Source organism: Balaenoptera ricei, chromosome X (assembly GCF_028023285.1).
Source record: "Balaenoptera ricei isolate mBalRic1 chromosome X, mBalRic1.hap2, whole genome shotgun sequence".
Classification (NCBI taxonomy): domain Eukaryota; kingdom Metazoa; phylum Chordata; class Mammalia; order Artiodactyla; family Balaenopteridae; genus Balaenoptera; species Balaenoptera ricei.
Window position 1 is genome coordinate 129,427,447 of NC_082660.1, and position 15,403 is coordinate 129,442,849.

The 15,403-nt window shown below is 40.0% G+C and overlaps 1 non-coding gene across 1 annotated transcript; it reads left to right on the top strand.

Annotated features, from left to right (window-relative positions):
* Positions 1 to 2,489: 2,489 nt before the first annotated feature.
* Positions 2,490 to 2,561, top strand: TRNAA-UGC (transfer RNA alanine (anticodon UGC)). Its single transcript has one exon. It is a non-coding gene; the product is annotated as a tRNA-Ala (tRNA).
* Positions 2,562 to 15,403: the final 12,842 nt, after the last annotated feature.

The following is a 15,403-nucleotide window of genomic DNA, read 5'->3' on the forward strand; positions in this document are numbered from 1 at the left end:
ATGAGAGATAATTGCTGAATTGTCACAGGATATAGACAGACCAGGACATAGACTCAAACATGTGGAATACACCCAGTGCCAGAGCAGATGGATATGGAAGGAAGCCAAAACTTTCTCCAAAAGGGACAGCTGGGGATGAATTTGGGAATCATCCAGCTTTGGTTAATATTGAGCTTGAAGGTGATGATAAGCTCCCTCCGTCTCTAGGAAATAAAATCAGGGCCACGATTACGATCAAGCAACTGAGGCACTCAACGAGGGCACAGAATTTTAGGAGCTATCAACAAAATCAGTAAATCGGACTTCCCTGATGGTCCAGTGGTTATGACTCTGCGCTTCCACTGAAGAGGGCTTGGGTTTGATCCCTGATTAGAGAACTAGGATCCCGCATGCCATGTGGTGCGGCCAAAAAAAAAAAAAAAAAAAAAAAAATCAGTAAATCAAAATGCACATTATTCTAATGTAATATTTAAAAATTTGAAATCAATGAAAAATCTATGTTGGACAAAATTTTAAATAAATATAGGATCCAATCCTGCACTTGAATAACTCAGTCACTTCCCTCATCCTAACCCAGGCTCTGTCCAATCCTGTCACCCCAGTCCTGGCCCTAAGACAGATGCATCCAGGCCCCAAGCCCACCTAAAACCCAGAAGAGGATGCTACTCTTATTCAAGAGAAAGGTAATGGGACTCCTACCCCAATACCTCATGAGATGACTAAGCATGAAATAAATTGTACCCTGAGCTTCTTTACCTACAGCTCGTCAGGAAAGCAACCATCCTTTACCCCCAAATAATCTAATGAAACCTCACCATGATCCTCCCAATATAAATCCAAAGCCGTGAAATGAGAAGAAAGGATGAGAAACCCTAGGGAAGGAATTTTCCCCAAAGCCCTGTTTGGTGTATTGGAAGGCAGTGGAAGAATGTGATGGAATGGATAGAAGGAGGCAGCTATTTGCCTGTTGCTTGACTTTTTACAGTTAAACCTCTTGATAGCTCTGTCTCCAGATCAAGAGTCCCTAAAATGATTCTCTAATGGTTAAATTTCAGGCATCCAGCGGCTTTGGGAGAGACGTAGGGATGGAAAATTTCCAAGTTCTCTCCATGGGGTACTCATTAAAATAATAGACTTAAGAATGAATAAATGAGTGAATGGATGAATGGGTGGGCACCAGCTGTCTCTGCATTAGAATAAAATCTGTTGTCTACATTTTCAAGGTCACACAAAAAGATATGGTGGAGTCAGCAATGAGAACCCTGGTTTGTCAATTCAATGTTCATTATTGCTCAAAAAATGTTATATGAAGTAAAATAAAATTAAACCAGTACTATCAAGAAAAGTGTTAGCAATAGATATATATTAGGAAAGAGGATTTTTGCTTTATATAATAGTTGGTTGGAAATTTAAAAGCATTTTTTTATAATTAAGTCTATTCATATATTAATAAGAAAACTGAGATGCTGATTTAAAAAGTAGGAACTAAACAAAAATCATGCCCATAGACATCAAAAAATTAGAAATTAAAATTATGATATAAACATTAAAAATTGTAATCAAAGAAATACAAAACTAAATAGTTATATATACCATTTGTTACCTATTAAATTATAAAAGATACTGATGCTCAAGGATGACAAAGTTTTATGAAACAAGAACCAAATATTGCTGGCAGAATTATAAATTAGTACAAATTTTATAAACTTATGGAAAGAAACAGCAATCTATAGCAACCTTCAAAAATTTTCAAAAGTATGACATACAAGTTATGCTTTGGTGACTATATCATAAGGAAATAATCATAAATACAGACATATATTAAAAAATAATGATGACCCTCTCAGAGTTATTGTATAATAAGAAAAAATAGAAAAATGTAAACATTTAACTGCAGGGAATGTGATAAAATAAATTAGAGCACATTCATGTGATCGCATAAAATGCAGGCAGGCCTTTAAATTTTATTTGGAAAAATGTGGGAAAATGTTGATTATATAATGTAAATCGGAATAATACAGAACTGTATATCCAGTTTACTCTAAAAGAAAGACTGGAAAAGTAGTGACCCTACGTGGAAAAGTTGTTATCTCTGATAGTATAAATATATATTCTAAAGTATCAATAATGAGCTTATATAATTTTTATAATCAAACATATAAATAATACATAATTTAATTGGATCCTCATAAAGGAATGGATTCCTGGATCATTATACCTCTGTCTTTGTTTTCTCCATATAACCTGCTGTCACTTTTCCTATGAAAATGTTTTGTGAATTGTGGTTTTACTGCCTCTATGGAGGATAAAATATTATATCTTTTATAAAGCCATAGTTGAACTACTATCTATGATATTCTCCAATTTCCTGTATCAAAATTACATCCACATGACATAATATTGCTTTTTTTAAGGTAAAATGGTTTGGCTCAGGCAAGTTTCTTTGGTTATACACTGACAAAGTTTATTAAAAATGATTACATCAACATGGGGATGTAGCTCAGTGGTAGAGCACATGCTTTGCATGTATGAGGTCCTGGGTTCGATTCCCAGCATCTCCACTTGATTTCTCCTTGTTTAATTCTTGGAAAATATGGCTAGTGCAAGTGCAGATCTGAGTTTAAAAAATTATTACATCAAGATAAATATAATTAACACTGCTGTACATTATATACGAAAAATTAAGAGAGAAAATCCAAGGAAAAATATTTGTTTTTTCTACTTCTTTAATGTTGTATCTATATGAGGTGATGGATGTTCACTGAACTTTTTGTTTGTTTGTTTGTTTGGGTTTTTTTTGACCGCACTGTGTGGCATGTGGGATCTTAGTTCCCCAACCAGGGATGGAACCCGCGCCCCCTGCATTGGAAGCACGGAGTTTTAACCACTGGATGGCCAGGGAAGTCCCAGATGTTCACTAAACTTATTGTGATAATCATTTCATGATATATATATAAGTCAAACCATTGTGCTGTACACCTTAAACTTATACAGTGCTGTAGGTCAATTATATCTCAATAAAACTGGAAGAAAAATATTTTTTGAGCATCTACTATGTGCCTTGTACTGTGTTTGGCACTGGGCATTTAATGGTAAACAAGGCATAATTAATTCTTAATATAATCAATTTTAAAGCCTATTTGAGGAGATAGATAATAAGAAAAAAACCACAAAAATAAGCAAATAATAAAAAAGTGTTCAGAAAGAATAACCAGGAGTTGTTGAGACAGGGGAAACCTACTTTGGTACTTTACACTGGGTTGCCAGGAAAGACATCAGGGAATGTGTGGTATTTGTACTGAGACCAGAATGACGAACAGAAGTCTGCCATGCAAAGATCCAAAAACAGACCATTGCAGGCAAAAAGAACTGCTAGTGTAAAGACCGTGAGGTAAAAAGTGATTGCATATTCCAACACTATCAAGGAATCCAAGGCTGGAGTGGTTGATGAGTTATGGGGAAGAGCATACAGATATGGTTGGAAAGAGAGGTAAGGGTCAGATCATACAGGATCTTGTAGCTCCTGTTAGGAGTTGGAATTCTGTGTTAAAATTGGTAAGGAAGCACTGGAAGTTTTTAAACACACAGAAGAAATTTGATGTATTCTTTTTAAGTCACTTTGTCTCTTGTAGGGTAGGTGAACTGCAGCAGGAAAAGAGAAAGGAGGCAATTTAGGAGGCTCTTCAAGTGACCCAAATGTGATATGATTACGGCTTAGACTAAGGTGGAGAAGTGGAAATGAGAAAAGTAGATGGTTTTAAGGAATATTACTGGAGGGAAATCCAACAGTGTCTGTTGATGGATTGGAAGTATTTTGAGCCCAATTTGGTGGGGCTGGGGAACAAGTTGCTCTGAGCTATCTTCTTAGCAGGTCTTGGTGGCTTACCTGGTGATGTAACCCAAACCTTCATTCTTGAGTGCTCTGAGACCTGAGTCTGGGGATGCTGCACTTGTTTATTCACAGTTACAATGGGGCAAGAGAGTACCAGGAGGCACCAGGAGAACACCTGGGATCCACACGTAATTCTCTTGGCCTCAGTGGGGAAAAAGAAGCCCTGCCTTAGCCTGATGATCAGGACCAGTTGTACATGCCAGTATGGTGACTCTTCCTTTTACCTGCTGGTCCTTGGACATAATGAATACAAAGTGTCCTGGTGGCAGCCGTAGCTTGCCATTACTTATGTCCCCTGGCAAGAGTGTGGCCCCTTTGTGAACTAGACCCTCCAACCCCGCAGAGCCCTGAATGATGAGGACAGGAAGCACACAATTCCCCAGTGGGTCATTGAGCGTGGTGGTGTGAGGCCAAACTTGCTGCCAAACCCTTGGTTCCCAGATACATGTACCTTCATAAGGGAGACACAGTGCCATATAGAGGCCCCTGATTTAATAAATGCACTCTAGTACACTGCATTGCAAAGGATGACATCCCATCCTTTCAGAGCATTTCTTTCGACCTGGCGCTTTAGTTGTATCTTTAGAAGGTAGTTCCACTGTTCTATGCAGCCAGCTGTTTCTGGATGGTGTTGTATGTGATGTGGCCAGTTTTATGGGCCCACTTCTGCACATCCTTTTCTGTGAAGTGGATACTCTGGTTAGATGCTATGTTGTATGTGGGATACCAGGCCTATGGACCAGGAATTCCATAAGCCCACAGATAGTGGCTAAGATTCTAAAAGAAGAAAAGCAAACTCATGTCTGGATGAGTATCTGTTCTTATGAAAATGAAATGCTGGCCCTTCCAGAATAGACAGGCCCAATGTCATCACCTTGCCACAATGTGGCCATTTGATCTCCCTGTGGAATGGTGTCATACCAGCTGCTCAGCATTGGTCTACGTTGCTGACAGGTCAGACATTCAGAGATAGCAATAGCTATGTCAGTGGAAGTCCATGTTGTTGGATTCACATGTACCTCCATGTCTGCCACCATGGACACTCCATTCAAATGCCCATTATGCTACTTCTGGGATGGCTGATGAGAAAGGCCAGTAATGTCAACTGACTGAGTCATTTCATCAGCATGGTTTTCAGTGCCTCTCTGTGATGAATACTTCCTGGTGAGCATTAATGTGTGATATAAATGTTTTCATACTTCATGCCCACTCCCGTATGTCTATCCACATGCTTCTTCCTTAAACCTCTTTGTCTTTGTCTTCTAGTCTTTGTCTTTCCAAGCCCCAGATTAGAAAGCTAGTCCATTGACCCCTACCCAGGAATCTATATATTCTCACCTTAGGCCCCTTATCCCTCTACACAAAGTAGATAACCAGGTGCACGTCTTACCCTTGGGATGATTTTGCTCTACTCTATCTTGTAAGGTTAGCCACTGTGAATGTGGCTATGTTGCCACTGTCCATTTTTGCTTTTCATTCCCATAGGATGCCGACTCATCCATAAAACACGTTCGGAGTTTTCCTCTTCTTCCAGTCAGTCATGCAGGAGTCCCTTGCAAGCCAAGGAAGGGCACTGGTGCAACTCTTCTGGGTAACAAAAGTTCTAGGCTACCAGTTCATGTGGCTTACTTGTGCCCTCTTGTCTTGCTTGGGTTGATTGCAGGATGTACATTTCCATTCCATGATGGACTGCTTCTAGGCGTGTCTGAGTGTATAATTTGTTGAGTTCAACAGAAGGGACAGTTCTGAATGCATCTTTACTTGGTGACCCATGGTCAAGTGTTCTGTTTCTACCAGAGCCCAGTAATACTCCAGGAGTTGTTTCTTAAAAGTCATATACTTCTCTATGGATGGCATAGCCTTATTCCAGAATCCCAAGGGCTTATATTGTGAATATCCCATTGGAGCATATGCTCCAAACTGCATCCTTTCCCAGTACTTATATCTTCAACACTATAGGGTTTATTTAATTTTGTGGCTCAAGTGACAAGGATAATGGCACTGTGGCTTAGACCTGCTCCACTGCCTTTTTCTCCTTGGACCTGACTCAAAGCTGGTAGATTTCCATGTCCGAAGGTGTATAGGGTAGAGCAATACTCCCAGGTATGGAATTCTAGGCCTCCAGAATCCAAAGATGGCTACAAAATGCTGTGCTTCCTTCTTTTTGATGGGGAATTCAAGATGGATACAGAAATGTGTCTTTTGCTTTGGAGGGGACATCCCAACATGTCCCTGAACACTGGAAATGTAAAAATTTCACTGAAGTTGCAGGTTCCTAAAATTTAATAGGGTTTATCTCCCACCCTCTGGAGTACATGTGCCTTAACAAGACCTCCAGTCTATTTGTCACTTCTTTCCTTCCCTGTCAAATCAGCATGATGTTATCAATGCAGTGGATCAGTGTGATGTTCTATGGGATGTCCAGGTGGTCCAGATTCTTCAGACTATATTATAACAGTGCAAGAAAATTAACATAGCCGTGACACATTTTAAATGAATGCTATTGATCCCACATAAATGAAAATTATTTCTGATACTCTTTGCTAATTAGAATGTAAAAATACATTTATTAAATCAATGGTGGCATGGAATGCATCAGAGGGTTTATTAATATGTCCTAGCAAAGATATCATGTCCAGCACAGTACCTGCAATCAGGATTGCTACTTGTGATTGTATACAGTCATTCTTCAGGATCCATCCATTTTCTGCAGGGTCCAGATTGAAAAATTAAACAGAGATATAAAGGCTACCACTCCTCTATCCTTTTATTTTTTATTATTTTTAAAATTTTTATTGGAATAAAATTTATAGTTGATTTACAATGTTGTGTTAGTTTCTGCTGTACAGCAAAGTGAATCAGTTACACATATACATATATCCACCTTTTTTAGATTCTTTTCCCATATAGGCCATTACAGAATATTGAGTAGAGTTCCCTGTGCTACACAGTAGGTCGTTATTCGTTATTTATATTATATATAGTAGTATGTATATGTCAATCCCAATCTCCCAATTTATCCCTCCCCCTTTACCCCCGGTAGCCATAAGTTTGTTTTGTACATCTGTAACTCTATTTCTGTTTTGTAGATAAATTCATTTATACCCTTTTTTTAGATTCCACATATAAGTGATATCGTATAGTGTTTGTCTTTGTCTGACTTACTTCACTCAGTATGATAATCTCTAGGTCCGTCCATGTCACTGCAAATGGCACTATTTCATTCTTTTTAATGGCTGAGTAGTATTCCATGTATATATGTACCATATCTTCTTTATCTAGATTTTTAATGGTGTCACTGATCTCAACCATACCCTCTGTCATGATGATAATATATTGTTTTGATTTAGTATAATTTTCAGGTGATTTCAGGGGTTTCCATTTGGTCTTCCCTAATATTGATAGTTCTTACTTCACAGACCAGGGACCCAATGTAGGGCTTACTCCAACTTTCAAGTATATCAATTTCAGTTGTGCATGTGGGGACTGGAAAAATGACTACGGGTATGTTTGTAGACCCAGTGAGTCCACTGTGAGCCATACTTTAGCCAGTATTCTGTTAGTTATTTGGCTTCTAAGTTACCAGTCTAGTGGGAGAAGAGAGTGTGATGACACTGAGGGTCTCCATGTATCAACGTCAACTGTGATTAGTAGTCCTATAAATGTCGTATTATTACCCTTTCCTCACTGTACAGTCACCTAAGTCAAAGACCCTAGGTCCTTTAGGGGAAAGACTTTGAGAATCATCATGGGATATACATTGCCATGGAATTTAGGGGTCTTCTTCCTAGGGACCTGTCCATCTCTTCAGTCACTGGATTCCAGATCTGAAAATTGATTCAGGTCTAAGCAAGAGATCATGACTTTTTATTGAGTCAACTACACTCAGCCTCTTGCTTCTCCATCTTATTTAAAAAAATTTTTACTTATAGATATTAAGTGGTACCTTTGTTGGTTGCTTGTCTACTTTGCCTCCAGAGAGGCTGTGCTCAACTTATTTCTCTGACTCCCTATGGGTCAAGCCCCCTTGGCTGCCCTTCAGACCTTGTTGGTCATCACGGTATTTGTGGTATCATGGGTTCTGGCATTTAAGTGCTGCAACCTGATCTCTGTTGTTTTTAGGCCCCATCATCCTCATGGATATTAATAAGTTCAGCTCCATGACTGCCTTTTCTACCATCATTCCTGGCTTGCAAAAGAAAATAAGCATTGAACTCCTTAGTGATGCTGGAGCCCTTCTCTCAGCACATTCCTGATGGCCTTGGCAAATAGTATATCCACTCGGACCTTCCCTGGATCATAAGACTGATCTTCCAGATTCACATGCCCAGTTCTAACAGCCTTTTTTCCTTCCTCTACTGTTTTCCAGTGCTAATCGGGTATTTCCATTAAGTATTGACCATAGCTTTTTCCTGGCTTCTGATAGCCACCCCAACAGCAAGTTTGCTCCATAATCTGGGACCTGGCGAGGGTGTCCTATGTTCAAGTCAGTATCCTCAAGTTAACAAATTATTGCCTATCCAGTCTCACATTCTGGTCCTCTTGATCAAGTACCTTCAAAATCCAATTTTAGGGGTATGACCCTGGCCCCTGCCAGTACTTACCAGCTGATTATTTTAATTCTTCACACATATATCTTCCCTTCCCTATAGACCTAGCATATCCCCAGTCAGGTTATACTGGGATTTAAGTCTGGTTATGGGACTAGCAGCCAAGAGAGGAGGTGGGAGCAGATCCTGAGGGAGGTACCAGTTACCTTGTGAGTCTTACAACATAGCAGATGTACTAGTTCTTCTGGAGGGAGGTATGAGCTACCTTTGCAACCCTAGAAGTTCTAGGTGTCAAGTAGTGGCATACCTCAGGGTATATCTTCATGCCATGTGTCAGGACTCCAGGACTCTGATCTTTGCATAACTGACCATCTTTGGCTAACGACTGAAACATCTCTGGATCTCTGGTACTTTCACACTTGGGTCTTCAACCTGATGTTCCCCTATGTCTGCTCTTGCACTGTATGTGATAAGGGCCACTTTATATGCTACCACCAATCAACAAGGGCCTCTGGCTCTCACACTAAGCTATTCATTGCTTCTTAACATCTTTCAGTCTCTCACTATCCTTCTGCAGTCGTTGGATACAACTTAGCATTAACCAGCCAACTGCTATTTTGTGCACATGTACAATATCCTCCAAATACCTACATCATTACACTAACACAAAAGTCTCCTGCACTGGGATATTTTCCCAAATCACCTGCTGAGAAATCTTTTGCAATTGAGTCATCAACTTGTGCTAGGGACTACCTATGCCTTACCTACCAAACAGACCCCACCTTTTCATCTGCTGGGCAATGGATAAGCCAATACCGAAACCTCATCTTCTTGCCTGTTTCTCAGACTACCCTATTTTTGGTACCACTTTTATTAATCTGGGTCCTCTAAAAGGCAGAGTCCAAGATAGCATTAAACATGCATGGATTTTACTAGGGTAAACACTTGTGAGAAGAAATGAGGAAGGAGCTAAGAAAGGCTGAGAGATACCAGTGTAGGTTTGCCCTAGAGTGGAGGAAAGAAGGAATGAAGGAAGTTTGAGTGGAAGCATGTCAGACAGTGCAGCCTAAGGAATGTTGAGCAAGGTCATAAGGGAATTCTTAAGCCAAAGTTATCTATCAGAGGAATCCTGTATCCCCCATAAATATGCCTGCTTTAATAATCTTGTTGCACTCAGCCATTGGCTGGGAGCTGTCTGTGAAAAGTAAAGCCTCTGCACAAATAGGTGGATGGATTTCAGAGCTCAACATCTGAGCACTTGGTCAATTACACTCCTTGTAATTAGATGTCTGGGAGGAGCATTTTCATGGCTGCCATTATTGAGAAGGTTGGGGTGATGGAGAAAAGACTTGGGAGATGAAAAGGAGATAAGCAGTCCCGTGTTGAATGTTGAATATTACTTTTGAGATAAACATTAGATATTCAATTAGTGATATAGGTAGACAATGGAATATTTGAGTTTGGAATTCAAAAGAGAGATGTGGACTATACATATACCTTTGAGATTTGTGAATGTAACGGATGCTTAAAGCCATGGGAATAAATGAAATCACTTATGGAAAAAAAACAGAGGGAAATGTGGCCAAAGATAGAGTTGAGAGGAATTCCAACCTTTATAAGGAGGAGGAAAAAATAACACAGTGAAAAAGAGTAAGCAGTGAGGTAGAGGGAAAACCAAGATAGTACATTGTCAAAGAGGTTGAGAGAGGAGTGCGTTTCCAAAAAGAGGATATGATTTCCTGTGCACCTGGTTCTGAAAGATCCAGTAAGAATAGAGAGAAAAGGGCCCTCAAATTTTACAGTTCACTATGGCTCCTTTATTTCCTTCACTATCAAGAAACTCAGGGCCTATTTCTGTGCCCACTTATGACTGTGAGCAGCTATTTACTAAGTACTTAATCTATGCCAAGCATTTAGCAACATCTATTGACCTGCCACAAAATAAGCAGCATCTCCTGAAGCTGAAGACCATCTTAAACTACCAGCAGTCTCCAACCTTCAAGAGACACGTGTTATAGTAGATAGAAGCAAAAGGCCATATGGTAAGACAAAGGAAGAGGCACATAACTCAGCTTTAACAGCTGACAGGGAGCAGGGTCAGGGAAGACTTCCTGGAAGAGGCAAAACGTGAACTGAGTATTAAGATGGTCTCTGTCTAATCTTGTCTCATTTTGCACTATTTAAGTGTGACTAAGCCTTAAGTCATTTTGAAAGTAATCATGACACACATTATACCTAAAACAATCTCTCTAGCACCTTTTGAGTGTAGACAGTTAGACTATATGTGCAGTAAGTACAGTGGTTTCCTGAGATGGCACCAGGATGTTTGGTGCTGGCTTGGATCTTATTTTCACGGGCCATTTTTTTGTGTTTCATCAAAAACTTATTTTAAGGCAGTACGGTCAATGTCAAAATAGTCACTCCCACTGTTTCCTTCAGGAGCCTTTCACTTGGCACCATGGTGAAATATCTCCTCACCCCAAGCTGTTCCTCCTAAAGGAAGTTAAAAATAAAAAGGAAAGTGGTTATTGAGGAAGATTCATTTTAGGAGGAAAAATAGGATCCCAATAGTGTGAACTGTGTAAACTGGGCACTGCACTGGTTCCTGTAAATGATGGACACTTACATAAGTGCCCAGAGGTCACAGGGAAATGAGTTGTTTTGTTTGTATAACTAAATGTTACCTAACCTGCAACTTCCCCCTCTTCCTTCAACAGTTAAAAGAAGGAAGAACAAAAGAACAAAAGAAAGAAAGATTAATTTATTATCAACAGTTCTTGCCATATTATTTCTCAGAATAATTTTGAAAGTTATTGCTTATGAAATACAAATGTTTATCTTATATATTTCAAATAAGAAACATAGCAAGGATGGTTACTGAGGACCAGAAACCTGGAGTATTACGGGTCCTTTTCCAACCTCCCATCAAAACCTCTCCTATAGAGCTATACTCTTTAAGTATTTGGAAATCCCTGTGATCTCTATCCAACCTTCACATACCCTGCCTGAAGACTTCTATACCTGCCTACCATTTCTTAGATGTAGCCTTAGGTCTGAAATGATTGTGGAAGTCATCAGCTCCCCCAGCGTTGGAGAACTGCAGATTGTAAACTTTGTTCTCCATTAGACTGGTTCAGGTTCCCCTCTTTTTAGCTATCGCGGCACCCGTCCCAATGCACTCTTCTTCCTGCATTCCATCTGTTCGCTTCTTGGGATTCATCACAGAATTTTACCTCTTGGTATTTGCCACAAGAATACCAGATCCACGAGGGCAGGGGCTGTTTCTTATTCACGTCTTTATCCATTTCATCTAACACAATCTGAGTACATATCATTCATTCAGTAAATATTTAGTAAATATTGGAAGAAAAGGAAGGAACTTAATTAGGATTCATCCATTAAGACTTCCTATCCCTGTCCATACGGAGATTTGTCTGAATTTGACACTTATTGCCATTTTTTAGACATAAGTCTAAATCTCTAAGATTCCCATCACCTAGTTATTCAATCATGTACTAAATCAGGTACTGCTGTGAAAGGACGTGCAGATGTAATTAGGTTGGTCATCAGATGACCTTAAGAGGAGAGCCTGAATTATCCAGGTGGCCTCAATGTAATCACATGATATAAGTAGGAGAGGAAGGCCAAAGAAAGTCAGAGATGCATCAAAGGAAGAGGCAGGAGAGACGCGGCGTAAGGGTAAGTCAAAAATATTCCAAAAGATAGAAGGATTTGATGTGCCATTGCTGGTTCTGAGATGTAGGGGGCTGTGTGTGAGAATGAAGAAACTTTTCTGTTCCTGGTTGGCTGAGTTGTGTTTTTTTTTTTTTTTTTTTAAATCATGATAGGCATTGGATTTTATCAAATGTTTGTTCTACAGTGACTATGGTCATGTGGTTTTTCTTCTTAACCTTGTTGATATGGTGGATTACATTAATTGACCTTTCAAATGTTGAACTAGTTTTGCATACCTAGAATAAAAGCAACTTGCTCATGGTAATTATTTTTTGCCAGGTTCGATTTTCAAATATTTTGCTGATGAATTTAGCAGCTTTGTTTGAGATATTGACCTACAGTTTTTCTTCCTTTTCCTTTCTTTTTTTCTTTCTGCTTTTGTCTGGTTTCGATATCAGGGTAACCCTAGCTTCATAAGGTGAGTTAGGGAGTGATTCTTCTTCAACTTTCTGGAAGAAATTGTGTAAATTTGCAGTCAATTCCTCTTTAAATATCTGGTAGAAATCTCCTGTAAACCATCTGGGCCTGGAGATCTCTTTGCAGGAGTTCTTAATTGCAAATTCAACTTCTTTAATGGTTAGAGGACTACTCCAATTGCCTATTTCATCTTGGTTGAATTTCAGTAGTTTGTGAGTTTGTGGTTTGCAAGAAATTTATCCATTTCTCCTCAGTTTCCAATTTATGTGCGTGTGTAGATTTGTTTATAACATTCCCTTATTATCACTTATATTATCCTTATGAATGCAGGATCTGCAGTGATATTACTTTTTCCATTCTTGATGTTGGAATTCTATCTTTTAAAAAATTGTTGGTCTCTTTAGAGGTTTGTCAATTTTACTGATATTTTTTAAAAAACAGCTTTTTTGTTTCATTGACTTTTCTCTGTAACTTAATTTTCAATGTACTAATTTCTGCTTCTTTTGTTTACTTTCTTCTACTTGCATAGAATTTATTTTGCTCTTACTTTCCTAATTTCTCAACGTAGGAAATTACTGATTTGAGTGTTTCTTCCTTTCTAATCCAAGGATTTAGTGTTGCAAATTCACCTGTGCACTGCTTTAGCTGCCTCCTATGTAATTTGATATATTGTATTTTTGTTATCATTGAGCTCTATGTATTTCTATTTTCTTTAAGAATTATTCTTTGACCCAGGGATTATTTAGAAGTGTTGTTTAATTTTCAAGTCCTTAGAGTTTTTTCAGTTGTCTTTGACTTCTATTTTGATTCCACTGTGGTTGGAGAACACACACTATATGCCTTTTGGATCTGTTGATTGTTTTTTTCTCATTTGTGTTGTGATTGCTTTTTCCGGGTTCTTGGTATGATGGGTAATTTTTATTTTTGTATCCTGGCTTTTTGGGATGTTGCTATAAACTGAATGTTTGTATCCCCCGGAAGTTCATATGTTGAAACCTATCCCCTACATGATGGTATTTGGAGGTGAGGTCTTTGGGAAGTGATGAGGACACAAGGGCAGAGCAGGATATATGCCCTTATTAAAGAGGCCCCAGAGAGATCACTCGCCCCTTCCTCCATGTGAGAACACAGTGAAAAGACTGCCGTCTATGACCCAGGTAAGCAGGCCCTTACCAGACACCAGATCTGCTGGCATCTTGATCTTGGACTTCCTGGCCTCCGGAAAGGTGAGAAATTCTTATTGTTTATAAGCCCCCTAATCTATGGTATCCTGTCGTAGCAGTCTGAACAGACTAAGAAAGATGTTGAATTCTAATACTTTGGATCATATTTAATATTTCCTCTTAGCAGGGAATTCCCCTGTTAAGGTGTAGTTCAAGGTTCTGGTGGGTGCGTGGGTTCAACTTCCCCCTGGGCCTCACCAACACCTCTGCAGCAAAAGTGGAGTCCTGACTCATAGAGCCTCATTACACATGGGTGGAGTGGAAGTTCCGCTCACCCCTTGGCCTAGACCCTTTCACAGAAGTTGGGCACCAACTCACAATGCCCTGTTCCTTCTTTGTGGTGTAAGCTCAGCTCCACACTGGGCTCATGCCACCGAGGGAGGGGGAAGTAAAGTTGTTAAGCTCCCCTTGCAACACCTCCTTATACCTCCCTGATGCTGCTTGGGTGTGGGTACTCGGTCTCCTACCCACTGGCACAAGGGTAGGGAGAAGCACAGGCATGCTGCCTAGCACTGCCTCATACCACGTTGTTCAGTCTGTCTGTTGCCACCAGTTGGGTGTGGATGTTAAGTTCCCCATTAGGCCCCACTGACACCAGCAGTGGGGGACATCATCGTGTCCACTCTACTCACACCAGCTGTTGAGTCTTGTTGCTGCCAATTCAGGGTCGATGTTCAGCTACCTGCTGGATCCTGCTGACACCTGGGACAGGCGGGAGGGAAGAAGAGTGCTCATTTGCTCTGACTCGTGAATCCTCACGAAGTTTCCTTGCTGCTAGGTGGGAGTTGAAGCTTAGCTTGCTGATTTTGCTGACAGAGTATTACCTAATTCTACTGGGTAGGGGTTGGAAGACCAGCTCCTTACTCAACTGCACCTACACTAACTTAGCCGGGCAATCAGACCATCACCTGCTTCTAAGCATGGGCTGGATGATCAAATCTCTTGGTTTCACCAACATTGTATCACTGGGGGAACCAGGACACTTGCTGGCTGTTTCTGTGGTGTGTGGGGGGAAATGTTGGGAATATCGGCTTCCTGCTTAGGCGAGCTGAAACCAGAGAGGGGGTGTGCGTTTGCCATTGGTGTCTGGCTGGAGCCAGATGGGTATTGTCAAAAAGATTTTCTGTTCTTAAGCCATTACGTTTCAAGTCCTTTGGCTTGGAGGAACAGGCTTTTTAAAAATCATTTTTATCTGTGCCTGTTGTTGGTTTGGGTTGAAGGCTTCTTAAGTGCCCTGTTTAGGATACATGGAAACAATAAGGAAACCAAGTGAACACGCTGCCATGTCATTCCTCAAGTCTCAAAGCCTCTATGCAATCTTTTTTCAACCTTTTAAAGACTTTTAGAGCCTTCCATTTTCCTTTTGTTGTGGGATTTTTAGTTGTCAGAGGGGAGACATGGAATATGGGGATCTTTCATCTTGGCTAGGAGCACAAGCCTGTCACGGCTTCTGTCATAATCCTTGATTTTAATATCCCCATGAATGATCTTCCCAATACCCAGGCCTCAATTTCTTAACTTCTTCACCAAAGGATCTTGTTCTCTACCCCACCTTCGCCACTCACTCCCATAATGCTATCCTAGAG